Below are 26,405 nucleotides of genomic sequence, written 5' to 3'. Positions count from 1 at the left end.
CAAAAAAGCAAGAGAGTTCTAGAAAAAAACATCTATTTGTGCTTTATTGACTATGTCAAAGCTTTTGTCTTGTGGATCACAATAAACTGTGGAAAAATCTGAAAGAGATGAGAATACCAGACCACCTAACCTGCCTCTTGAGAAACCTATATGCAGGTCAGGAAGCAACAGTTAGAACTGAACATGGAACAACAGACTTATTACAAAGAGGAAAAGGAGTATGTCAAGGCTGTATATTGTCACCCTGCTTATTTAACTGATATGCAGAGTACATCATGAGAAACGCTGGGCTGGAAGAAGTACTAGATGGAATCAAGATTGCTGGGAGAAATATCAATAACCTGATATATGCAGATGACACCACTTTTATGGCAGAAAGTGAAGAGGACTAAAAAGTCTCTTGATGAAAGTGAAAGAGGAGAGTGAAAAAGTTGGCTTAATGCTCAACATTCAGAAAACGAAGATCATGGCATCTGGTCCCATCACTTAATGAGAAATAGATGGGGAAACATTGGAAACAGTGTCAAACTTAATTTTTTTGGTCTCTGAAATCACTCAGATGCTGACTGCAGCCATGAAATTAAAGGGCACTTACTCCTTGAAAGAAAAGTTATGACCAATCTAGATAGCATATTGAAAAGCAGAGACATTACCTAGCCAACAAAATTCCGTTTAGTTAAAGCTATGTTTTTTCCAGTGGTCATGTATGCATGCGAGAGTTAGACTCTAAAGAAAGCTGCACGCCGAAGAATTGATGCTTTTGAACAGTGGTGTTGGAGAAGACTCTTGAGAGTCCCTTGTACTGCAAATAGATCCAAGAAGTCCATTCTAAAGGAGATCAGCCCTGAGTGTTCTTTGGAAGGACTTATGTAAAGCTGAAACTCCAGTACTTTAGCCAAGTCAGGCCAAGAGTTGACTCATTGGTAAAGAGTCTGATTCTGGGAGGGATTGGGGGCAGAAGAAGAAGGGTACGACAGAGGATGAGATGGCTGGATGACATCACCAACTCGATGGGAGTGAGTTTGAGTGAACTCCGGGAGATGGTGATTGACCCGGAGGCCTGGCTTGCTGCAAATCATGGGGTCACAAAGAGTCAGACACGACTGAGTGACTGAACTGACTGAGTGAGTGTGTAAGTTTAAGGTATACAGCATAATGTTTTGGCTTCTGTACATCATGAAACAATTACCACAAGTTAAATTTAGTGAATATCCATCATCTTATACAGATACATAATCAAAGAAATATAAAAGATTTTTTTTTCCTTGTGATGAGAACTCTTAGAGTTTACTCTCTTAATAACTTTTATATTAAAATACTGCAGTGTTAACTACATTTACCATGTTGTTCATCACATCCCCAGAACATATATATCTAACATTTGGCTTGATAGTTTTTTAGGGTGACATTGATGAAATTTTAATTTGAATAATTAAGACTATTATGATTGTATTCAGAAAGTTGTATAGCATTTGTGACAATTTACAAAGTACCTTATTGTACAGAAATCACTTGAGCCTCAAAATAACTGTGATGTAGGCATATGAATTATATGACTTTCAAAAGCAAATATCCATTGCTCTCTTTCATCCTTCTACATCCTGAGCAAAATTGATTGCCTCCTTTCTTAGCTGCAGATGATCTTCCTACCTGTTTTGTAATGCTTTTCTTTAGAACTCAGCAGCCATGTAAAAAATGAGACTATATTGATATCACCAAGCTCTTAGTAGCACAACTGGAGATTAAAATACTATGTGTTGAAAGGCGGAGAAGTATCAATGTACCAGTCACATGAATGAAAAACTATATTGTATATTCCACCCTAGAGACTGATTCCAATGTTTGCAATTTGGGGAATTGTCTAACTGCAATTGTTTGTGAGATATTAAGCTAGACTTATTCCTAAACTCTTTCAGTCTAAAGGTCAAAGAGAAATATTAATTATTGTTATTTTAAGTCTGTAAGTTTTCATCAGGTTTGTTACTAAGAAATAGATAACTAAAACAGAGGCCTGTTCCTGTTAAAAAGTAACTTGAAACTTTGATAAACTATTCAGACTAACACAGTTTAGTTCAGTCTCTCAGTCATGTCTGACTATTTGCAACCTCATGGACCACAGCACGTCAGGCTTCCCTGTCTATCACAAACTCCAGGAGCTTGCTCAAAATCACGTTCATCAAGTTTTGATGCCATCCAATCATCTCATCCTCTGTTATCCCCTTCTCCTCCTGCCATCAATCTTTCCCAGCATAAGGGTCTTTTCTAAGGAGTCAGTTCTTCACATCAGGTGGCCAAAGTTTTGGAGCTCCAGCTTCAGCATCAGTCCTTCCAATGAGTATTCAGGACTGATTTCCTCTGGGATGGACTGGTTTGATCTCCTTATAGCCCAAAGGATTCTCAAGAGTCTTCTCCAACACTAATTCTTCAGTGCTCAGCTTTATGATCCAACTCTCGCATCCATACATGACTGCTGGGGAAATCTTAGCTTTGTCTAAATGGATCATTGTTAGCAAATTAATGTCTATGCTTTTTAACATGCTGTTTAGGTTGGTCATAGCTTTTCTTCCAAGGGGCAAGCATTTTTAAATTTCATGGCTGCAGTCACCATCTGCAGTGATTTTGGAGCCCTAGAAAATAAAGCTCATGTGTTTGTATTTGCTATAATACACGACCCATAGACATTCTTACCCTGAGGGGAGAAGGGAAAATCCATTGAAAAGTAGAAAATTATGTCAGGTATATCAAAGGACAAGATGACAACACTTAAAAATAGTGTTAGTGGCAACAGAAGACATCCTTTTAGTTGAGAACAACTTAAGGCATAGAAAATCAAATGTGGGAATGAGGAATATATAAAACTTTAAAAAGACTAACAATGGAAATTCCAGGGACTGGCCAATAAGACTAATGAATTTTCCTAACGTTATTCCCCCAAAAAAGCAGTCTTTTTTTGAAGGATATTGGCTGTTATTTCTAGATGCAGCTTGGTAGAAAGAAAAGAGAAAAAAAAATGTTGGGTAACACAACAGTGAAAATATTCTTGAAAGTGAAATTTGCTCAGTCGTTTTCCAATTCCTTGTGACCCCATGAATTATACAGTCCATGGAATTCTCCAGGCCAAATTAATGCAGTGGGTAGCCTTTCCATTCTCCAGGGTATCTTCCCAACCCAGGGATCAAACCCAGGTCTCCTGCATTGCAGGTGGGTTCTTTACCAGCTGGGCCACCAAGGAAGCCCAAGAATACTGGAATGGGTAGCTTATCCCTTCTTCAGCAGATCTTCTCAGCTCAAGAATTGAACCAGGGTCTCCTGCATTGCAAGCAGATTCTTTACAAACTGAGCTATCAGGGAAGTCCTGCAGATATTTTTACCCTCAGAAAAATGTGGTTGGTCAGGAGCAGTGGTGCTATATTGAAGATGGAGGAGTAGCCCTCTGCCAAAAAAAAAAAAAAAAGATATCACATTACATACAATTTGCTCTTGCAACTCCTAAGGCCTACCTGTATATTTTACAACTCACTAAATTTTACTCTTGCAGAAAACTTATAATAGAGTCTAAATCTTAGTTTTTCTAAGAATATTTTAGCCAGGAATATTCTCAGGTATGCAGTAAGCTATATTTAAACATCTATTTCTGCTTTATTGACTATGTCAAAACCTTTGAATGTATGGATCACAATAAACTGTGGAAAATTCTGAAAGAGATGGGAACACCAGACCACCTGACCTGCCTCTTGAGAAACCTATATACAGGTCAGGAAGCAACAGTTAGAACTGGACATGGAAAAACAGACTGGTTACAAAGAGGAAAAGGAGTACGTCAAGGCTGTATATTATCCTCCTGCTTATTCAACTTATATGCAGAGTGCATCATGAGAAATGCTGGGCGGGAAGAAGCAAAACATGGAATCAAGATTGCTGGGAGAAATATCAATAACCTCAGATATGCAGATGACACCACCCTTATGGCAGAAAGTGAAGAGAAACTAAAAGCCTCTTGATGAAAGTGAAAGTGGAGAGTGAAAAAGTTGGCTTAAAGCCCAACATTCAGAAAACGAAGATCATGGCATCTGGTCCCATAACTTCATGGGAAATAGATGGGAAACAGTGGAAATAATGTTAGGCTTTATTTTGGGGGGCTCTAAAATAACTCCAGATGGTGACTGCAGCCATGAAATTAAAAGACACTTACTCCTTGGAAGAAAAGTTATGACCAACCTAGATAGCATATTCAAAAGCAGAGACATTACTTTGCCAACAAAGGTCCATCTAGTCAAGGCTATGGTTTTTCCAGTAGTCATGTATGGATGTGAGAGTTGGACTGTGAAGAAAGCTGATAGCCAAAGAATTGATGCTTTTGAACTGTGGTATTGGAGAAGACTCTTGAGAGTCCCTTGGACTGCAAGGAGATCCAACCAGCCCATTCTGAAAGAGATCAGCCCTGGGATTTCTTTGGAGGAAATGATGCTGAAGCTGAAACTCCAGTACTTTGGCCATCTCATGAGAAGAGTTGACTCATTGGAAAAGACTCTGATGCTGGGGGGGATTGGGGGTAGGAGGGAACGGGGATGACAGAGGATGAGATGGCTGGATGGCGTCACTGATTCGATGGACATGAGTCTGAGTGAACTCCAGGGTTTGGTGATGGACAGGGAGACCTGGAGTGCTGCGATTCATGGGGTCACAAACAGTTGGACGCGACTGAGTGACTGAACTAACTAACTAACTAAACATCCTTCAAGGTAGATGGCATCTTTATTTACCCTGTGAGAATTTCCCAAATTTGCCCTATTTCTTGAAAAAAAAAAAAAAAATTACCAATGATTTGTCTCCTTCCCAAGGAAATGGCAACCCCCTCCAGTGTTCTTGCCTGGAGAATCCCAGGGACAGGGGGCCTGCTCGGCTGCCGTCTCTGGGGTTGCACAAAGTTGGACACGACTGAAGTGACTTAGCAGTAGCAGCAGCAGCATTGCCATCCATATGTGTACTGCCATTGACTTTTGTAATTATTCCCTTTACAGTGGAAGGGAGTGAGTCCTTGTGGTCTATGGATATCACACAAATAATACAAAATACTATATCTCGCAATAATAGCTACATTTACTCAACAGATATTAAATAGATTCACAAAGACAAATTTCATTAATTTTCAGAAGTCTATGAGGTAAGTATAAAAGCACCATGTTATTTGCATCTATCAGTAGTAGTGCATTGTTTACAGTATTGTTTGCAACTAAAATAATAATGGTAATAGTAACAAGTAGCTTGTCCAAAGATACAGATGTTGACTGTGTTAGGATTGAAATCCAAACTATCTAACTCCTTCCTTTCACTGGTGGCTCAGACAGTAAAGAATTCACCTGCAGTGCAGGAAACCCGAGTCTTACCCCTAAGTCAGGAAGATCCCCTGGAGAAGGAAATGGCAACACACCCCAGCATTCTTGCCTGGGAAATTCCATGAACAGAGGATCCTGGCTGCCTCCTCCACGGGGTTGCAGAGAGTTGAACACAACTGAGCAACTAATAAACTTCATGTAACTCTAGAATACACTAATTGTAACAATTAATAGAAGGTCAGAGCATTGGCCTTTTATGTGCTAAAGACACATAAAATCTTGAGGGAACTTAGCAAATATTCGTATGAGATTTTGAAATGTCCCATCAATAAGCTCTTCACCAGTTAATAGTTTATAAAAGGATACAATTCTGCAGCCATACATGTGACCTCGATTCAATTTACAAAGTAAAAAGATATAAGTAGAAGGAAGCAAAAAGAGGAAAGAGGAGAACGCACTACTTTATGTACATAGGTTTAATGTGTAAATTTCAGAAACTACATTAAACTTCACATTCAATTAAATTTGAGGCATTTTGTACAGTTCCCCATTTAATATCTGTATAATTCTTGTTCTTTTGTTTAAATTTTATATTGAATACTGAGGGATAGTGTAGGGAAAGAGAAAATTAGCTAAGATGGCAAGGTCAGGCTCTCCCACTCCATGGCCTGTAGCTCTTGCCCCACGTTTTGTAAATAATGCTTATGTAACAGCTAAGCTCACTTACAGCACTGTGCATGGGCATCATGAGGTACTCGCTTGGTCAAGGGCTAATTTGTGAGGTATGCCTGTATGAGCTCAACCTGGAAAAGCCCTGAAGGTTTGTGTGAGGTTATGTTGTGTTATGTTATGTCTGCTGCTAAAGCTGCTGTGCCAGCTAGGAAAGAATGAATATGTTTGCAGTTCCTAAGGCTCCTCACATTTTCTTTCAGCCTCTTAGCCGGCACCTTGCCTATCATGGGTTCAGTGAACAGTAAAGACAGTGTGATACACCGAGACAATTGGTGTCACTAACAGGATTAGTGATAGCTATTATTTCTTTTTACTAACCTCTGAAATGTTGTTTACTTTTGATGTCACATCTTGGTTTTGATGTCAAAGCTTACATTTAATGCTGTATTTGAAATATAGGACTACTATCAGGGCTGGTTTCCTGGACACAAAGTACGTGTAGTCACATAAGACCCTATGTGTAAAATTGCCCCAGTCTTGATTAGACACTCTGGTGTTGCTGCCTTAAAATGATTAATAAGAATGAATACAGAGCCAACTATTTTCATTTTGCAATAGGCAGCACAACTGAAACAGTTGTGACTATAATGTTTGGCATAATTATTGATGTATGATTTAGTATGTCAGGATTTGTATTCAAATGTTATGATTTATGGTATATTCTACTTGTGTCCTTAGCTTCAGTTTGCATTAACTCCTTTCTGGATTCAGTGGCCTCTAAGTCATCACATACTAAAAGGAAGGTGTTTATCACATTCCAGCTTCCTTGCAGATCACCATACATATCACACTCTTCAGATGAAACTGACTAGTTCAACAGATGGAACTACTAATTTGAAGGCAACAAACATACAGTATTTCTCACTGTCCCTCATTATAGGAGACAAATCTCATTTTAGACCCAAGTGTAACTCCATCCCACACAGACCCGATGTTATCTGACATTTATTATGGCAAACTATTTACATCAGAAATGCTACATTATGAAAATAAGGCTACAGAATATTTTATTTATGCTAAGATATTAATCATGCAACTTTAAACCTCCTACATTACCCTCTCTATGTGCTCTTCATTCTGTTTCTTTACCTTATATTCTTCCTGCTCTTTAGTTTTGGACATTTGAGAAATTTAAAGTAATATATTACATCAGCATTTGTAATAACATTTTGCCAAAGTATACATGATAACCTATAACAGAAGGAATATCACATATTGTAAAAGAGCTATATTTTTAAAGTAGTGACTATAAAAACAGCAGTGAAATCTCTGGTGAAACTCGTTTAATGAAATTTTAAAACATAACATTTCCTAATTTTTTTAATGATTTTTTCTGAAATAGATATTTGAACTTTTGGAAAATAATGTGTGTTTTTAGCTACAATGTTGACAACAGAAGTCCCAAATCACGGAAATGTTCAATAGGCCTATCTCATATGCTGGGAGGGATTGGGGAAGGAAGAGAAGGGGACTACAGAGGATGATATGGCTGGGTGGCATCACTGACTCGATGAATGTGAATCTGAGTGAACTCCAGGAGTTGATGATGGACAGGGAGGCCTGGCGTGCTGCGATTCATGGGCTCGCAAAGAGTCGGACACGATTGAGAAACTGAATTGAACGGAACTGACTATTGATATTTTCCTTTTTTTTTTTCCTTCCATCCTTCCTTCTTTTCCTCTGTTTTAATGATATTTTTGCTTCTGTTTCTTGAAGAAAAAATGAACAGCTTTGAGGAGGATTATCATAAGATGATTTGTGTTTCTCATGTCTGTCTTTACAGAGACATCCAATTGTTATTAAGATATTTAATGATTGAAGTAAAATTCATAACAATAAGTAAAATTAGGAGACAGAAGGGAGTTAACTCCATATGAATTCAGAGAAGAAAATAATATCATATTTATCTACATGCCCATTTTTATATCATTATCATACTGTTTTTATGGAAAATAATAGAAATCTAAAAGTGAAACCATTTAAGTCATCCAACTTGAATATTATTCAAACTTCATTTAGTTCTCCTAAGTCTCCATGAGTTTCTACATAGATTTTAGAATTTGCTTGTCAGTTTTGAGAACAAAACATAATGGCATTATAAGCTTTATTTGGGAGGAATTGAGCTATTTCAAATCCTGGAAGATGATGCTGTGGAAATGCTGCACTTAATATGCCAGCAAATTTGGAAAGCTCCGCAGTGGCCACAGGACTGGAAAAGGTCAGTTTTCATTCCAATCCCAAAGAAAGGCACTGCCAAAAATTGCTCAAACTGTGGCACAGTTGCACTCATCTCACATGCTAGTAAAGCAATGCTCAAAATTCTCCAAGCCAGGTGTCAGCAATATGTGAACTATGAACTTCCAGATGTTCAAGCTGGTTTTAGAAAAGGCAGAGGAACCAGACATTAAACTGCCAACATGTGCTGGATCATCGAAAAAGCAAGAGAGCTCCAGAAAAACATCTATTTCTGCTTTACTGACTATGCCAAAGCCTTTGACTGTGTGGATCACAATAAACTGTGGAAAATTCTGAAAAAGATGGGAATACCAGACCACCTGATCTGCCTCTTGAGAAACCTATATGCAGATAAGGAAACAAAAGTTAGAACTGAACATGGAACAACAGACTGGTTCCAAATAGGAAAAGGAGCACATCAAGGCTGTATATTGTCACCCTGCTTATTTAACTTATATGCAGAGTACATCATAAGAAATGCTGGGCTGGGAGAAGCACAAGCTGGAATCAAGATTGCTAGGAGATATATCAATAACCCCAGATATGCAGATGACACCACCTTTCTGACAGAAAGTGAAGAGGAACTATAAAACCTCTTCATGAAAGTGAAAGAGGAGAGTGAAAAAGTTGGCTTAAAGCTCAACATTCAGAAAGTGAAGATCATGGCATCTGGTCCCACTACTTCATGGGAAATAGATGGGGAAACAGTGGAAACAGTGTCCGATTTTATTTTTTTGAGCTCCAAAATCAATGCAGATGGTGATTGTAGCCATGAATTTAAAAGATGCTTACTCGTTGGAAGGAAAGTTATGACCAACCTAGATAGCATATTGAAAAGCAGAGACATTACTTTGTCAACTAAGGTCCGTCTAGTCAAGGCTATGGTTTTTCCAGTGGTCATGTATGGATGTGAGAGTTGGACTGTGAAGAAAGCTGAGTGCTGAAGAATTGATGCTTTTGAACTGTGGTGTTGGAGAAGACTGTTGAGAGTCCCTTGGACTGCAAGAAGATCCAACCAGTCCATTCTAAAGGAGATCAGTCCTGGGTGTTCTTTGGAAGGAATGATGCTAAAGCTGAAACTCCTGTACTTTGGCCACCTCATGCGAAGAGTTGACTCATTGGAAAAGACTCTGATGCTGAGAGGGATTGGGGGCAGGAGGAGAAAGAGACGACAGAGTATGAGATGGCATCCTCTGGATGGCATCACTGACTCGATGGACATGAGTTTGGGTGAACTCCAGGAGTTGGTGATGGACAGGGAGGCCTAGCGTGCTGCATTTCATGTGGTCGCAAATAGTTGGACACAACTGAGCAACTGAACTGAAGCTCTTAAGAATACTGAGTGTTTGAATAAATAAATGTGATATTTGTCCTATTTACATAGGTCTTCTAAGTGTTCTAATTTTCAATTAATATAATTTATCCAAAGTTAATTAAAATTATGGTGGTGTTTTATGGGTTTGCTATTGTAACATTATTTTTAAATATTTTCATTTTCTAATTATTCATTGCTACTATTTAATAATATAATTATTTTATATATATCAATCTTGTATCTTGCAACCTTGCTATTCTCACTCAGTTTTAGGGTTTTGTGCATGTGAGTGTGTATGTAAGTGGCTTTTTCCTTTTGCATATTGTATAAAATCATTTATATGTAAGATCCTGTTATCTGTTAATAAAGACTCTCTTGATTTTTTAGGTCAGCTGTATTTATATCTTTCAATTTCCTTTGTAATTTCTTACTGAGGATCCTGGTATGTGACTAGTCCTTTATCTGTTTCTCTATTCTTGATTCTCTTTGTCTTTTGTGGTTTAATGTCCTTATGTTTATTCTATTTCTATTTCTTCAGGCTACTTAGATGTTTAAATGTATATTTTTCATCAAATATCACAGTATTTCAGCTATTACTTCAATTATTCTGTGTGCTGCCTCTATCTTTTTCTTCTGGAACTCCCATGTGTATGCTGGTCCATTTTTGATCTCCTATAAGTCAGAGACCCAGGTTCAATCCCTGGGTCAGGAAGATCCTCTGGAGAAGGAAATGGCAACCCATTCCACTACTCTTGCCTGGAAAATCCCATGGACAGAGGAGCGTGGTAGGCTACAGTCCATGGGGTCGCAAAGAGTTGGACATGACTAAGCGACTTGACTCACTCACTTTTGATGTCCTATAGCTTGCTTAAATTCTTTACTTTTTTCCATTCTTCTTTTCTTCCTGAAGTTTACCCTCAGCTCTTCATAAATGGTGGATAAGAATACTATGGCTAAGAAAACTGTGCTTAAAGAAGTAAAGGAAGGTTTGAAAGTAGCTCAAAATTAGAAAACATCAATAAAAGATATAGAAATTTTAGAGAACCAAAGGTGAGCATACTCAAAGAAACAAGGACTTCAGTGACAATGCATGGCAAGGCATTCGATTTCTTAAAAAAGAAAAAAAAAAATGTAGGGAAAAGTCGCTGGACAATCCCCATTATGGTATTGTGTGGTGAGGACTTTGGGAGATAACTAGAATGAAGGTGGAGACTTATTAATGATTTTCATGCCTTTATAAAAGTGACCTTACAGAGCTCTCCCATCTTTCTACCATATAAAAGAACATTGAGAAGGCAGCCATTTATGAACAAGGTACTGGGTACTCACCAGATACCACATTTGTTGGTGCCTTGGTTTTGGATTTTTTTTCAGCCTCTGGAAGATTAATAAATTCAATTACATTGCTTAGAAGCCACACAATCTAGTGTGGTTTGTTATAGTAGCCTAAACAGATTAAGACAGGATTGGTACTAAGATGTACGATGTTCTTTCTAAAAAACAAGTATCTAAAAAATGGAAGCAGCTTTGGAACTGGGTGATGAACAGAACTTGGAAGCATCGATCCACACTAGAAAAAGCATACATGGTTGTGAATGAACTATTAAGGGTGATTATGGTGAGATCCCAGGAAAAAAAGAGGAATACTGAAGAGAGTGCCTCAATCTTGTTAGTGAATACCTAACTAATCTTGAACATAGCCTGGGTAGAGATGTGGATGATAAAGCCCATTCTGATGATCTTATGTGTGAAATGAAGAAAATGTTATTGGAAAACAGAGGAAAGGTCATCTTATTATGAAGTGGAAATGGACTTGGAGTTGTGTTTGTGCATTCATATTTTGGGTAGAGCTTGTCAGCTGTGAAATCAGATATAACAATTTCTAAGCAAGTGTTGAAGAAATAGTCTGTGTTTTTTGTTTTGTTTTGTTTTCTGACGGCTTATTGTAAAATATAAGGATAAAGAAATAATTTTGAAGACAGAATTGTTAATTAAGAAGAAAGCAGAACTGAAAATTTTGGAAATTCTTAACTTATCCATAGTGAAAAGAATAGGAAAACTTGTTTGGGAAAAAATAGTAAAGGTGTAGCCAGGGACCATTTGATAAGGAAATTAGTATGAATCACCCTAGGATCTACCTCCAAAGGCAATAGAAAAATGACTAACAAGGTAATCTTAGATATCACTAGGACTGCCTCTCCCATCGCAGGCCCAGAGGGACAAGGGGACAAGGTTACCTTTACAGGGCCAAGGCCCCTCAGAGCTGTGGGGACAGGGCCCAAGCAGAGGATTGTCATGGGAACAGGGTCGTGCAGAGCCTTCGTGGCCCAAATCTGTGAAATGGAGCTTCAAAGAAGGGAACCTCTGCTCCAGTGAGTTCCAGAGAGTATACACTTGACATAGAAAGGCACAACCTCTGCCTCTCAGCATGCAGGGCAGAGAATGCTTAATGAGCCAAAGGATTATTCTCAAGTGCCATCATCTCATGGAATTTGTCTTACAGTTTGGGTTTGGAATCTGTTACCTCTTTCTTTCTTTATTTCTCTTTCCCCTTAGTTTTCCCTGTTGGAATCAGAATGTTTATCCTTTGCCTGTGCTACCATAATATTTTCTTAGCACATAAGTTGTCTGATTTTACAGATTCACAGCTGCAAAGCAATTTTTCAGGATGAATCATATCTGAGTCTTACCAGTATCTGTTCTAGATGAGATTTAAAGGGCTTCCCTTGTGGCTCATCTGGTAAAGAATCTGCTTGCAATTTGATCCCTGGAATTGGAAGAGTCCGTGGAGAAGGGAAAGGCTACCCACTCTGGTAGTCTGACCTGGAAAATTCTATGGACTGTATGGTACATTGGTTTGCAAAGAGTCAGATGCGACTTTCACATGAGATTTTAGATTTAGATTCTAAAGTTGATACTAGAACCATTTAGGACTTTTGGGCATATTGCTGCTGCTGCTGCTAAGTCGCTTCAGTCGTGTCCGACTCTGTGTGACCCCACAGAAGACAGCCCACCAAGCTCCCCCTTCCCTGGGATTCTGCAGGCAAGAACACTGGAGTGGGTTGCCAGTTCCTTCTAGGATGAAGTAAATGAATTTCACATGCAAGAAGGACGTGGATTTGGATTGGGTTGAATAGAATACTGTTGCCTCAATGTTTGTGTCCCCTCAATTCATATGCTGAAATCCTAACCTTAATGTGATAGTATTAGAATGCAGGACCTTTGGAAGATGTTTGGATTATTAGGGTGGAGTCCTCATGAATGGAATTAGTGACTTTATAGAAGGTCTGAGAGACTGCTCCCTTGCCTTTTACATCACATGAGGTTATGGGGAAAAGACAGCTGTCTGTGTATCAGGAAGCAAGATCTCTCACCAGACACTGAATCTGTCTGCACTTTGATCTTAGACTTCTTGGTCTCCAGAACTTTGAAATACATCTTTGCTGTTTATAAGCCACCCAGTATATAATATATCATTATAATGGCATTGACAGAACAAGATATATATACCACTTAGAAAGATGGTAATGATAACCCTGTATGCTAGACAGCAAAAGAGACACAGATGTAAAGAACAGACTTTTGGACTCTGTGGGAGAGGGAGAGGGTGGGATGATTTGGGAGAATGGCACTGAAACATGTATACTATCATGTAAGAAACGAATCACTAGTCTAGATTCGATACAGGATACAGGATGCTTGGGGCTGGTGCACTGGGATGACCCAGAGAGGTGATATGGGGAGGGTGGTGCGAGAGGGGTTCAGGGTTGGGAACTCATGTACACCTGTGGTAGATTCATGTAAATGCATGGCAAAACCAATACAGTAATATAAAGTAAAAAAATAAAAAATAAAAACCTGTATCACTATATTTTAAGTGTATCTTTGAAGAAAATTAACATAAAGGCATTGACGTCTTCAGTGATTTTATTGTAACTGAAATGTATTTTATATTTAGTCACATATTTATAATTACGGTGTTTTTCAACTAGCTACAAAGTTATCTATTTCCATCTGATATTAGTCTCTCTATTTGGAAAACTTTTTAAAAACATTTATTTTAGCACATAGTCTTATTAATATATATTCTTATCTTTTTCTTCCATTTTATCATTAGTAGCCTTCATCTTGACTTATTACTGAATAAGTTTATATATTCAGTAATAAAATTCTAGTTTAAGAGTTCATATTTTACTTTCAGAAATTTAGAGATGTCATTTCACTGTCAGTTTCTTCCATTATTTTGCTTTTTGGTTTGTGCAATGCTTTTCCCCTCCCTCAAGGCCTCTTTAAGATTTTCTCTTTATCTCAGATTTCCAGAAATGTAATTATGATGTTCCTTGGTATAATTGTCATTATTATATTATTTCTTTTCTTTTTCTTTACTTCCATCTGTCTCTATGTTCTTCTGTCTTTCTTAAATCTTCCTTTGGGTGCTTTGAGTTTTCCGTATATGTAGGTATTTATTTTGCTTTAAATTTGAAAGTTTTTTGACTAATTTTTCAAATATTTTTCTTACCTGAACTTTATATTCTTTTGGAATTCCAGTTACTAAAAATACTACATCATTTGATGTAGCTCAATAGTTCAATAAGTTTCTGTGCAATTTTTGTCTGTGCTTTAGCTTTAATAATTGTTTTTATGTTGTGTTCTCATTTATTTTATCTTACATAATCATAATCAATTTTTCATTTCATATGTTAAACACTTCAATGCAGAAGTCAGTTTGATTTTTATATTACCAAGTTTTCTCATTATGTTCTTTTTTTTTGTTTTCCTCATTGAACAAAACTGGTTTAATGATATTACTGACTCCATTGTCTCTCTCATGACTGTATTTATTGCTGTTACATAAAATGTCTTTAATATTTTTAATATATTTTAGAATGATGTTATTATATTTTGCTAATGGTTTTACTGGATGATACCCATGGTAAATATGATGTTGAGTATCTGTGTTACCAAGTGTCCATTTTGATGAATGAACAATTTACCCTTCAGGTTTCATTGTATATAGAACAAAGATAAAGAAACAGACAATAGGGGATATTTATTTCTTTCATTTTATAAGAAAATATATTACTAGTTATAAATGAATGGATCATGAATAAAAGGTAAACATTATTTTTCTCTAGCTGTCTAGTTAAAAAAATCAACAGTAAGAGTGCATAAGAATTGATGCTTTAGAATTTTGGTGCTGGAGAACAGTCTTGAGAGTCCCTTAGACAGCAAGGACATCAAACCAGTCAATCCTAAAGGAAATCAACCCTGAATACTCATTGGAAGGACTGATGCTAAAGGTGAAGCTCCAATACTTTGTCCACATGATGCAAAGAGACAACTCATTAGAAAAGACCCTGATGCTGGGAAAGACTGAAGGCAGGAGAAGAGGAGGGCAACAGAGGATGAGATGGTTGGATGAAATCACCGAGTCAATAGACATGAATTTGAGCAAACTCCATGATGGACAGGGAAGTTTGGTGTGCTGTAGTCCATGGGGTCAAAAAGAGTCGGACCTGATTTAGTGACTGAACAGCAACAACAAAAAACCTATTTTTCCTTGATGTGTTAAAATTAAAGTAAGAATGAAATACATTTCAGTAAGATATTCACCATTTATAGTTTCTCAAATCTTCAGTACAGAAGGAAATCACAATACATCATTCAAGATGAACTGCAGTGAAAACTGAAAATCATAAAGATGTGAAGACAACACATGCTTGCTTTTGTCCCAGCAGTTTATGGCAATTTTCTGAGTTGCCTCTGGAAAGGATATTTTCGATCATATATTCACTTGTTAATTTTGGGGGTGGATAAATCCAATTAATATATTTAAAAAAGTTTCCTTACTTGAATTTTAATCATCTTATTTCATGGGGGCTGTATGGTATTTGTCAAATTTAATATTATAAATACTTTGTTAAAGTAAATGCAAGTAAAATGTTTACAGTAATCACTTCCTTTGGTACTCATCCTAGCTCAGATGGTAAAGAATCTGCCTGCAAAGTGGGAGACCTGAGTCTGATCTCTGTGTTGGGAAGATTCCCCTGGAGAAGGGAAAGGATATGCACTCCAGTATTCTTGCCTGGAGAATCCCATGGACAGAGGAACCTTGACAGTCTATAGGGTCAAAAAGAGTCGAACACAACTGATCAACTAACTCAAATCAGCTGTGTTGAGCCTAGGATTTTATATCTCCTCATATAGCTCACTATTTTTCTCCATATTGGCCTAGAGTCTAAAATGTTGTATTTATTTACCACACTATTTATTAAATATAAAGTCATGTAATTATATAAATATTTTGTTTGTTTTCACTATATCCTGCCCCCCACACACACACACACAAGGTTATCTTGCCATATTAAAGAAATTAGCCAGGCCCCTTAGACATGTGTACCTCAGAAGATGATTAAGTTGTAGGGCCCAAAACAGAAACTCTTCTAAAACAATTTGTTTTCCTCTCAGTTTGATGGAGGTTGAGGTAGACCTGCATCACATTGAAAGAACTATGATCTTAAGAATACATCTGTGTCTCTTTTGCTGTCTCGCACAAGTAAAGCAAGAAAAAAAAAAAAAAAGAGAGAGAGAGAGAGAGAGAGAGACACTCTAAGATTCAGAAGGGCAGGGAATTCCATTGTATCTGGAAGAAATGGGATTTTTTGGTCTCCTTCCCTAGTAATACACAGAGAAGTCACAGTGACAGGTTCTCTATCAAAGTGAAAAATGCATCCTTGGTTCCCCAAGAGTAAGACCTTGAGCATCAAAACATAAATGAAGAGAGGTGACTACTGGCAGTAGGAAACACCAAGAGAAGGATGAGTCCAGAATTATTATACTTGGTAAGCATTGCTTTATGATACCAGCATATACTCAAAGATCATGAAACGAAGTGACGTGAAGGAAGAGAAGTGAAATCGTTCAGTCATGCCTGACTCTTTGCGACCCTATGGACAGTAGCCTGCACCAAGCTCCTTCATCCATGGGATTTTCTAAGAAAGAGTACTAGAGTGGGTTGCCGTTTCCTTCTCCAGGGACTCTTCCCTACCTAGGGATCGAAGCCAGGTCTCCCACATAGTAGACAGATGCTTTACCATCTGAGCTACCAGGAAAGTCATAAACCTTCATAAAGCAGTGGTGACTTGGAAGTGCTCGTGGAGTAAAAACCATAGTAAACCAAAGAGTGTATATGTGGTATGTGTATGGGTTACTTTTCCTGTTCTGCCTAATGTCACAGGTATATATTATAAACCATGAGAAAATTAAAAGGCCATAATAATGATTAATTCTATAACTTTTTGTACTTTGATTAGATAAGAAGCAAAGTCAAATTTAATTAGATTTTAATAAAATGAATTATCATGACAAGACTTGTGGGAAAAAAAAGAAAAGACATGTATCCTAGTTTATGTGGTAAGATGTGTGATGTGTTGTGAAAATCACTCCGTTGTGTCCGACTCTTTGTGACCTCATGGATTATACAGTCCATGGAATTCTCCAGGCCAGACTACTGGAGTTGGTAGCCTTTCCCTTCTCCAAGGATCTTCCCAACCCAGGGATCAAACCCAGGTCTCCAGCATTATAGTCAGGTTCTTTGCCATCTGAGTCACCAGGGAAGCCCTTTAAGACTGCTAGTACATCAGGAAGACTGTTGATTGATGATGGATTTTCTGAAGTAGTTCTTGTAACCTGTCATATTATTATCTGATTCATTTGTTTCCTTATATAATTATTTCTTTTCAAAGCTTGCTTGCACTAGCAATCTTCACATCTACGATTATCACTACAATGATACATTTTGTTCACTGTTTTCCTGAGTATAATCAGCACATGCACCATTGCCATACTGAAAAATCTTAAATACGCCCTTCCTACATAGTGCAAGGTGGTAATTTTTCTCCCTGTTTTTATCATATTAAGAATTTCACAATACCAGAGGTGATTTCTTTTGCTTTCTTCATAAATGTACCAGACTATAGTGGTTTTCACTAGAGGGTTTGGAAATTATTTATATGAAGTGATAGATCTGTATATTCAAGTGTGTATTTGATTAATTACTTTATGATTAATTACTTTATGCTGAAAGTATTTAAATGTCTGTATAAAGTAAATGTTCCCAAGCAAATATCATATTTTATCATATTTTTCCTCAAGGATATGTAATAATGAGAAAAAGCATCAGCAATTAGACAGAGCTATCACTAAAAGACACAAGCAACATTGTAAGGGAATAAACTGAAAATTTCCGGGACTAAAAACCAATAAGAAAAATTTTAAAATTAATGATGAAAGGAAAATTAAGAGTCCATTTAAACAATCGTTCTTAGCATCTCTTATATTCTTACTGTATTTGAGGCCTTTGCTAACCATTATACCTGTATTAATCAATTTAGTACTCATCAGATTATTTAGATAGTAACTATAGATCCTATTAGGCAAGAAAACTGTGGTTCAGAACACTGCAGGGGAAAGATGGCAGAGGAATAGGACGGGAAGACCACTTTCTCCCTCACAAATTCCTCAAAAGAACATTTCAACGCTGAGCAAACTTCACAAAACAACTTCTGTAGGCTGGCAGAGGATATCAGGCAACCAGAAAAGCAGACCATTGTCTTCAAAAACAGATTTTTAATCTTTGCTCTTAGGTGTTTGTTGCCAATTTTGTACATTTAAAAACCCAAACTTCACTACCCCAGTTTACCTGAGAGCGAGATTACTGGCTTGACCACTCTCTCCTCCTCTGGAATCTCCTTTTTCTCCACCAGGTGGCCTCTGTCTCTTTTCTCCCCCATCTCTCCTCTATCCAACTCTGTGAATCTCTGTGTGTTCCAGACGGTGGGGAACACCTAAGGAACAGGTTACTGGCAGGATTTGTCTCTCTCCTACTCATTCCTCTCTCTGATCCTCCTGGTCACCTCTGTCTACTTCCTCCCTCTCCTCTTCCCCGTATAACTCTGTAAATACCTCTGAGCGGTCCAGACTATAGAGCGCACATAAGGAAGTGACTACTGGCTAGCTTGCTCTCTTCTCTTTTGATCTCACCGCATCTCATTCCAGTTACCTCTAACTACCTCCTCCATCTTCTCTTCTCCTTATAACCCAGTGAACCTCTCTGAGTGTCCCTCAATGTGGAGAAACTTTTCATCTTTAACCTAGATGTTTTATCATTGGTGCTGTATAGATGGAGAAGTCTAGAGGCTACTGTAAAAATAAAACTGAAAACCAGAAGCAGGAGGCTTAAATCCAAAGCCTGAAAACATTAGAGAACTCTTGAATTCAGGGAACATTAAGCAATAGGAGCCCATCTAATGCCTTCATACCTACACCAAAACCAAGCTCCACCCAAGGGCCAACAAGTTTCAAAACAAGACATACCACGCAAATTCTCCAGCAACACAGGAACACTCCCCTGAGTTTCAATATACAGGCAGCTCAAAATTATCCCAAAACCTTTGATGTCTCATAACCCATTACGGGTTACTCCACTGCACTCCAGAGAGAAGAAACCCAGCTCCACCCACCAAAACTCCAACACAAGCCTCCCTAACCAGGAAACCTTGACAAGCCACTGATAGAACCCCACCCACAGTGAGGAAGCTCCATAATAAAGAGAACTCCACAAATTACCAGAATATAAAAAGGCCACCCCAAACGCAGCAATATAACCAAGATGAAGAGACAGAGGAATACACAGCAGGTAAAGGAACAGGAGAGTTGCCCACCAAACCAAACAAAAGAGGAAGAAGTAGGGAATCTACCGGAGAAGGAATTCCGAATATTGATAGTGAAAATGATCCAAAATCTTGAAATCAAAATGGAATCACAGATAAACAGGCTAGAGACAAAGATTGAGAAGATGCAAGAAAGGTTTAACAAGGACCTAGAAGAAATAAAAAAGAGTCAAAATATAATGAATAACGCAATAAATGAGATCAGAAACACTCTGGAGGCAACAATTAGTAGAATAACGGAGGCAGAAGGTAGGATTAGTGAAATAGAAGATAGAATGGCAGAAATAAATGAATCAGAGAGGAAACAAGAAAAACGAATTAAAAGAAATGAGGACAATCTCAGAGACCTCCAGGAAAATATGAAACGCTCCAACATTCGAATTACAGGAGTCCCAGAAGAAGAAGACAGAAAGAATGATCATGAGAAAATCCTTGAGGAGATAATAGTTGAAAACTTCCCTAAAATGGGGAAGGAAATAATCACCCAAGTCCAAGAAACACAGAGAGTTCCAAATAGGATAAACCCAAGGCGAAACACCCCAAGACACATATTAATCAAATTAACAAAGATCAAACACAAAGAACAAATATTAAAAGCAGCAAGGGAAAAACAACAAAGAACACACAAGGGGATTCCCATAAGGATAACAGCTGATCTTTCAATAGAAACTCTTCAGGCCAGGAGGGAATGGCAAGACATACTTAAAGTGATGAAAGACAATAACCTACAGCCCAGATTACTGTACCCAGCAAGGATCTCATTCAAATACGAAGGAGAAATCAAAAGCTTTACAGACAAGCAAAAGCTGAGAGAATTCAGCACCACCAAACCAGCTCTCCAACAAATTCTAAAGGATATTCTCTAGACAGGAAACACGAAAAGGGTGTATAAACCCCAACCCAAAACAATAAAGTAAATGGTAACGGGATCATACTTATCAATAATTACCTTAAACGTAAATGGGTTGAACGCCCCAACCAAAAGACAAAGACTGGCCAAATGGATACAAAAACAAGACCCCTCTATATGCTGCTTACAAGAGACCCACCTCAAAACAAGGGACACATACAGACTGAAAGTGAAGGGCTAGAAAAAGATATACCACGCAAATAGAGACCAAAAGAAAGCAGGAGTGGCAATACTCATATCCGATAAAATAGACTTTGAAACAAAGGCTGTGAAAAGAGACAAAGAAGGCCACTACATAATGATCAAAGGAACAATCCAAGAAGAAGATATAACAATTATAAATATATATGCAACCAATATAGGAGCACTGCAATATGTAAGACAAATGCTAACAAGTATGAAAGGGGAAATCAACAATAACACAATAATAGTGGGAGACTTTAATACCCCACTCACACCTATGGATAGATAAACTAAACAGAAAATTAACAAAGAAAAGCAAACTTTAAACGATACATTAGATCAGTTAGACCTAATTGATATCTATAGGACATTTCACCCCCAAACAGTGAATTTCGCCTTTTTTTTCAAGTGCTCATGGAAACTTCTCCAGGATAGATCACATCCTGGGCCATAAATCTAAACTTGATAAATTAAAAAAAATCAAAATCATTCCAAGCATCTTTTCTGACCATAATGCATTAAGATTAGATCTCAATTACAGGAGAAAAACTATTAAAAATTCCAACATATGGAGGTTGAACAACACACTTCTGAATAACCAACAAATCACAGAAGAAATCAAAAAAGAAATCAAAATATGCATAGAAACTAATGAAAATGAAAACACAACAACCCAAAACCTGTGGGACACTATAAAAGCAGTGCTAAGAGGAAAGTTCATAGCAATACAGGCATACCTCAAGAAACAAAAACAAGTCAAATAAATAACCTAACTCTGCAACTAAAGCAACTAGAAAAGGAAGAGTTGGCGAACCCCAGAGTTAGTAGAAGGAAAGAAATCTTAAAAATTAGGGCAGAAATAAATGCAAAAGAAACAAAAGAGACCATAGCAAAAATCAACAAAGCCAAAAGCTGGTTCTTTGAAAGGATAAATAAAATTGACAAACCATTAGCCAGACTCATCAAGAAGCAAAGAGAGAAAAATCAAATCAATAAAATTAGAAATGAAAATGGAGAGATCACAACAGACAACACAGAAATACAAAGGATCATCAGAGACTACTATCAGCAGTTGTATGCCAATAAAATGGACAACGTGGAAGAAATGGACAAATTCTTAGAAAAGTACAATTTTCCAAAACTGAACCAGGAAGAAATAGAAAATCTTAACAGACCCATCACAAGCACGGAAATTGAAACGGTAATCAAAAATCTTCCAGCAAACAAAAGCCAAGGTCCAGACGGCTTCACAGCTGAATTCTACCAAAAATTTCGAGAAGAGCTAACACCTATCCTCCTCAAACTCTTCCAGAAAATTGCAGAGGAAGGTAAACTTCCAAACTCATTCTATGAGGCCACCATCACCCTAATATCAAAACCTGACAAAGATGTCACAAAAAAAGAAAACTACAGGCCAATATCACTGATGAACATAGATGCAAAAATCCTCAACAAAATTCTAGCAATCAGAATCCAACAACACATTAAAAAGATCATACACCATGACCAAGTGGGCTTTATCCCAGGGATGCAAGGATTCTTCAATATCCGCAAATCAATCAATGTAATTCACCACATTAACAAATTGAAAAATAAAAACCATATGATTATCTCAATAGATGCAGAGAAGGCCTTTGACAAAATTCAACATCCATTTATGATAAAAACTCTCCAGAAAGCAGGGATAGAAGGAACATACCTCAACATAATAAAAGCTATCTATGACAAACCCACAGCAAACATTATCCTCAATGGTGAAAAATTGAAAGCATTTCCCCTAAAGTCAGGAACAAGACAAGGATGTCCACTTTCACCGCTACTAGTCAACATAGTTCTGGAAGTTTGGGCCACAGCAATCAGAACAGAAAAAGAAATAAAAGGAATCCAAATTAGAAAAGAAGAAGTAAAACTCTCACTGTTTGCAGATGACATGATCCTCTACATGGAAAACCCTAAAGGCTCCACCAGAAAATTACTAGAGCTCATCAATGAATATAGTAAAGTTGCAGGATATAAAATCAACACACAGAAATCCCTTGCATTCCTATACACTAATAATGAGAAAGTAGAAAAAGAAATTAAGGAAACAATTCCATTCACCATTGCAACAAAAAGAATAAAATACTTAGGAATATATCTACCTAAAGAAACTAAAGACCTATATATAGAAAACTATAAAACACTGATGAAAGAAATCAAAGAGGACACTAATAGATGGAGAAATATACCATGTTCATGGATCAGAAGAATCAATATAGTGAAAATGAGTATACTACCCAAAGCAATTTACAAATTCAATGCAATCCCTGTCAAGCTACCAGCCACATTTTTCACAGAACTAGAACAAATAATTTCAAGATTTGTATGGAAATACAAAAAACCTCGAATAGCCAAAGCAATCTTGAGAAAGAAGAATGGAACTGGAGGAATCAACTTGCCTGACTTCAGGCTCTACTACAAAGCCACAGTCATCAAGACAGTATGGTACTGGCACAAAGACAGACATATAGATCAATGGAACAAAATAGAAAGCCCAGAGATAAATCCACACACATATGGACACCTTATCTTTCACAAAGGAGGCAAGAATATACAATGGAGTAAAGACAATCTCTTTAACAAGTGGTGCTGGGAAAACTGGTCAACCACTTGTAAAAGAATGAAACTAGATCACTTTCTAACACCATACACAAAAATAAACTCAAAATGGATTAAAGATCTAAATGTAAGACCAGAAACTATAAAACTCCTAGAGGAGAACATAGGCAAAACACTCTCAGACATAAATCACAGCAGGATCCTCTATGATCCACCTCCCAGAATTCTGGAAATAAAAGCAAAAATAAACAAATGGGATCTAATTAAAATTAAAAGCTTCTGCACAACAAAGGAACATATAAGCAAGGTGAAAAGACAGCCTTCTGAATGGGAGAAAATAATAGCAAATGAAGCAACTGACAAACAACTAATCTCAAAAATATGCAAGCAACTTATGCAGCTCAATTCCAGAAAAATAAACGACCCAATCAAAAAATGGGACAAAGAACTAAATAGACATTTCTCCAAAGAAGACATACGGATGGCTAACAAACACATGAAAAGATGCTTCAACATCACTCATTATTAGAGAAATGCAAATCAAAACCACAATGAGGTACCACTTCACACCAGTCAGAATGGCTGCGATCCAAAAATCTGCAAGCAATAAATGCTGGAGAGGGTGTGGAGAAAAGGGAACCCTCCTACACTGTTGGTGGGAATGCAAACTAGTACAGCCACTATGGAGAACAGTGTGGAGATTCCTTAAAAAATTGCAAATAGAACTACCTTATGACCCAGCAATCCCACTTCTGGGCATACATACCGAGGAAACCAGAATTGGAAGAGACACATGTACCCCAATGTTCATCGCAGCACTGTTTATAATAGCCAGGACATGGAAACAACCTAGATGTCCATCAGCAGATGAATGGATAAGAAAGCAGTGGTACATATACACAATGGAGTATTACTCAGCCGTTAAAAAGAATTCATTTGAATCAGTTCTGATGAGATGGATGAAACTGGAGCCAATTATACAGAGTGAAGTAAGCCAGAAAGAAACACACCAATACAGTATACTAACACATATATATGGAATTTAGGAAGATGGCAATGACGACCCTGTATGCAAGACAGGAAAAAAGACACAGATGGGTATAACGGACTTTTGGACTCAGAGGGAGAGGGAGAGCATGGGATGATTTGGGAGAATGGGAATTCTAACATGTAGACTATCATGTAAGAATTGAATCGCCAGTCCATGTCTGACGTAGGGTGCAGCATGCTTGGGGCTGGTGCATGGGGATGACCCAGAGAGATGTTGCGGGGAGGGAGGTGGGAGGGGGGGTCATGTTTGGGAACGCATGTAAGAATTAAAGATTTTAAAATTTTAAAAAATAAAAAGAAAAATTAAAAAAAATTAAAAAAAAAAATAAAAAGAAACCAGTGGGGGGGGGGGGGGAAGAAAACTGTGGTTCAGTGGAATGACTATCAGCTCAACATGACAAGTCAATAAATGGAGAATACAGGACTCAAACCTAGGCCATCTGACCCAGAGATCCTGTTCTCATTACATCATTGCACTGACTAGTCTATAAGTATGAACAAAGATGTGAAAAATGCTGAATGAATTATGAAAAATAACAACTAAAATATTTAAATACTGATCAATATTATTATAAGTATCTGACAAAACTCAACATACTTTGTTTAATAAACAGTCAAAAAAACACACAAACTGTACAAAGCTACCAGAGAAGAACCCATTAAATTTAGAAATAAATATACAGAAATTATTTAAAGTAAATTCACTGACAGATTTTTGATTTCATTTTAATTGTCTTGAAATTATTTCTCAATTTAACATATTTTCAAAGAAAGTTATTTTCTCGATACATTATTTAAGTTTATAAGCTATATAAAAGATAACAAGCAAGTGTAAATTGGTGATCACTTTGCTGTAAAGTTCATGGCAGATAGATGGGGAAACAGTGGAAATAGTGGCTGACTCTATTTTTCTGGGCTCCAAAATCATGGCAGATGGTGATTGCAGCCATGAAATTAAAAGACGCTTACTCCTTGGAAGGAAAGTTATGACCAACATAGACAGCATATTAAAAAGCAGAGACATTACTTTGCCAACAAAGGTCCATCTAGTCAAGGTTATGGTTTTTCCAGTAGTCATGTATGGATGTGAGAGTTGGACTGTGAAGAAAGCTGAGCGCCAAAGAATTGACGCTTTTGAACTGTGGTGTTGGAGAAGACTCTTGAGAGTCCCTTGGACTGCAAGGATATCCAACCAGTCCATGCTAAAGGAGATCAGTCCTGGGTGCTCGTTGGAAGGACTGATGTTGAGGCTGAAATTCCAACACTTTGGCCACCTGATTTGAAAAAGACCCTAATGCTGGGAAAGATTGAGGGCAGGAGGAGAAGGAGATGACAGAGAATGAGATAGTTGGATGGCATCATCAACTTGATGGACATCGGTTTGCATGAACTCTGGGAGTTGGTGATGGACAGGGAGGCCTGGTGTGCTGCTTTTCATGGAGTCACAAAGAGTCAGACATGACTGAGCGACTGAACTGAACTGCTCAGTCGTGTTTGATTATTTGTGACCCTATGGACTACTGTAGCTCGTTAGGCTCCTCTGCCTGTTCAGGCAAAAATACTGGAGAGAGTTGTCATTTCCTACTCAGGAAATCTTCCCAATGCAATGAATGAATACATATCTCTTGCTTCTCTTCCATTGGCAGACAGAATCTTTACCTCTGGGACACTGACTATATATTTACAATAAGCTAGATTTGGGCTTCCCTTGTAGCTCAGTCACTCACTACAAAATCACTGTAGATAGTGCCTGCAGTCATGAAATTAAAATAAGCTTGCTCCTTGGAAGAAAAGCTATAATCGACCTAGATAGCATATTAAAAAACAGAGACAGTATTTTGCCAACAAAGGTCTGTCTAATCATAGCTATGGTTTTTCCATTTTTCATGTACGGATGTGAGAATTGAACTATAAGGAAAGCTGAGTGCTGAAGGAGAGTCCCCTGGACTGCAAGGAGATCCAACCAGTCCATCCTATAGGAAATCAGTCCTGAATATTCATTGGAAGGACTGATACTGAAGCTGAAACTCCAATACTTTGGTGACCTGATACAAAGAACTGACTCATTGAAAAAGACCCTGGTGCTGGGAAAGACTGAAGGCACCAGGAGAGGAAGACAACAGAGGATGAGATGGTGGGATGCCATCACTGACTCAATGGACATGAGTTAGAGTAATCTCTAGGAGTTGGTGATGGACAAGAAAGCCTGGTGTGCTGCAGTCCATGGTGTTGCAAATAGCAGGATTCAGCTAGTGGTGACTGAATAACAAATAGGGGAAAGATCAAGAAATTGACCATTGTGACAATATGCATGG

Source organism: Ovis aries, chromosome 10 (genome assembly GCF_016772045.2).
Source record: "Ovis aries strain OAR_USU_Benz2616 breed Rambouillet chromosome 10, ARS-UI_Ramb_v3.0, whole genome shotgun sequence".
Classification (NCBI taxonomy): Eukaryota; Metazoa; Chordata; class Mammalia; order Artiodactyla; family Bovidae; genus Ovis; species Ovis aries.
This window is presented reverse-complemented; position numbering follows the sequence as displayed.